This window comes from Aplysia californica, unplaced genomic scaffold (genome assembly GCF_000002075.1).
Source record: "Aplysia californica isolate F4 #8 unplaced genomic scaffold, AplCal3.0 scaffold00941, whole genome shotgun sequence".
Classification (NCBI taxonomy): Eukaryota; Metazoa; Mollusca; class Gastropoda; order Aplysiida; family Aplysiidae; genus Aplysia; species Aplysia californica.
In genome coordinates this window covers 1-2,852 of record NW_004798211.1, presented here as the reverse complement: position 1 = coordinate 2,852, position 2,852 = coordinate 1, and positions in this window count along the sequence as shown.

Here is a 2,852-nt window from a genome sequence, read left to right as displayed (position 1 = left end):
GAACTAAGAACAAAGAGATTGAAAACAAAGGCAACTCTTCTCGTTTGAATGGTTCTCAAACTGCCGTGGCTCACCGTGAGTATAGAAAAATCATCACTGTTTAATTCTTATTGCTTGCTATTTGGTGGTAAAAAAAATGGAAGCAACCTAAGCAACACCCAAATTTTGGTCCACCCACCGCCACTGTAAAGGAGTCAACTTTTTCTAGAGGATCGCCTTCCACTGTCACAGCAGGGCTTGACACTTTACCTAGCTTCAATATTTTCGACTTGCCCGGGTGTATACGAAGACCAACACTTATTGATAGGCCGTTGAGTTCCTTGGTCTTTTCTTGCATCTGAGAATGTGTGTGAGAGAGCAGAGCAAGGTCGTCGGCGAAGTCTAAGTCGTCCAGCTGCTGCCAAGGGATCCACTGTATTCCATTTCGCTTGCCTCTGGTGGCTTCCCTCATGATCCAGTCAATTGCAAGTATGAAGAGAAAAGGTGAGAGCAGGCATCCTTGTCGCACTCCTGTCTGTACCTGGAATGGTTCTGAGAGTTGTCCTTTGTGGAAGACTTGGCAGTTTGTTCCATCATAGGTGGTTTTCACAATCTTGACGATTTTGTCAGGTATTCCGTAATGCCGAATAAGTTTCCACAGAGTTTCCCTGTTCACGCTGTCAAATGCCTTTTCATAATCAATGAATTTGACCACTAGTGGTGAATTCCATGCAAGCGATTGCTCAGCAATGATGCACAGGGTAGCGATCTGGTCCACACATGATCGGTTCTTGCGGAATCCTGCCTGGTTTCCTCTGAGCTTCTCATCTGTTGCCAGCTTGATTCTCTCCAGGAGTATCCTGTTAAAGACTTTCCCAGGTATGAAAAGGAGTGTTATGCCTCTGTAGTTGTTACAATTGCTCAGGTTTCTTTGGCAGCTTGATTAGGTGGCCTCCCTTCCAGTCTGACGGTTTTTCCTCTTCTTGCCAAACCTTTTCGAATAGAGCATATAGAATTTCCACTGATGTGTCTTTATCTGCCTTAAGGGTTTCTGGTGGTATATGGTCCAGACCAGCTGCCTTGTGGGACTTTAGTGCTCTTATAGCTGCAGCAATGTCCTCTCCCGAAGGTGGTTCCGTAGCGATTGGGAGGTCGTTTCGGGCTGGAAGAATTTCTGGTTGGTTTTCTGGAGGTGGTCTGTTCAATAGTTGATCAAAGTGTTCTCTCCATCGGTTCAGTTGCCCCTCTGGGTTGAAGATTATCTTTCCCTCTTTGTCTTTCACTGGTAGAGTGGGCTTGCTGAACCTACCTGAAAGAGTCTTTGTTGTTTGATGTACAATCCGCAAGTGTCCGTCTGTTGCTGCTTTCTCTGCCTTTTCGTCCAGGCCATTCAGGTATGTATTCTTGTCCATCTTGATGGAATTCTTTACCTCCTGGTATACTTCGGTGTACTCTTGTTATACAGCAAGTTTCTCAGTTCGGGTACGGCTGTTGTTGACTTGGGCCTTCAGCTCTCTTCTTCTTTTGATTTTGTCTAGAGAGTCCTGTGAAATCCATTCAGTCCTGGTGTTGACTTTGGGTCTTAGGATGCTCTGGCAGGTTGCATTTACTGCCTCTTTTATCTTGTCCCAGTGTTCGTTTACTTCACAGTCATCCAGATCTTGAAGGGCTTGAAATCTGTTCTTCAGTTCCAACTTGAATTCATTCTTCTTCACTGGGTCTTTCAGAAGGCTCACTTCATACTTTTGGCGACTTCCAGTTGTAATTTGTGCATACCTTCTCAGTTTCAGTTTCATTTTTCCAAGGATCAAATGGTGATCTGATGCGACGTCTGCTCCTTGTAAGACTCAGACTCCTCCAGTGAGATTCTAAACTTTCGGGAAATGCAAAAATTATCAATCTGGTTTTCTGTTGTTCCATCCGGGGAGACCCAAGTGGCCTAATGAATTCTTTTATGTGGGAAGATTGTTCCTCCAATAATCAAGTTGTTGAATGCACAGAAGTTTTGGAATTTTTCTCCGTAGTCATTTGCCTCTCCTAGTCCATGTCTGCCCATGATTTCCTCACAGTGACGATTGTCCGAACCTACCTTTTCATTTAGGTCTCCCATGACAATGTTGATGTCCTTCACTGGAAGTTTGTCGATCACACTCTGCAAGCGGTTGTACAAGTCATCTTTATTCTCCACTTCTGCATCATTGGAGACGAAATATAACTTTTTTTAAAAATCTGTTCTAGCAGTTCTCGATACTGTAGGCGATTACATCAAAATGAAGTATAACAAAGAAATGTATTAAAATACTAGTTGATTTTCCCAGGTCACTGTTCTCCCGTCAAATGACGTTAGCAGTCGCTGTTCCGCGACACAACCAGAAAAATAGAGGGAAAGGGGGGAGGGGAGAAAGAAAAAATGAGAGAATAAGAGAATGACAGAGAGAAAGAGAGAGAGAATGAGAGAGAGAAAGAGAGAGAGAGAAAGAGAGAGAGAGAGAGAGAGAGAGAGAGAGAGAGAGAGAGAGAGAGAGAGAGAGAGAGAGAGAGAGAGAGAGAGAGAGTTGGGCTGGATGGCCTTTTTTTAGAAGTTCTGCTATATGATACGGTGAATATCTGCTGTATTAATGGGGGTCTAGGTGCTAAGTTATTTGACGTTGATCGGGGGTCCCTTTGCAAGTCAAACAGTGGTACCATTCCTAGTAGTTTGTGTTATTTTATTTATTTTGTCTTATATTACGTTATATGTCGCCTTCTCAGCCAATTTCACTGCATAGGCAACCGGCCGTCTTCCCGGGGCGAAAAAGATCCCTATACTACTATCCCCAGCAGGATATATAGCGCTTCAAAGAATCACAGACATCGACAAGCTACTTTCACCG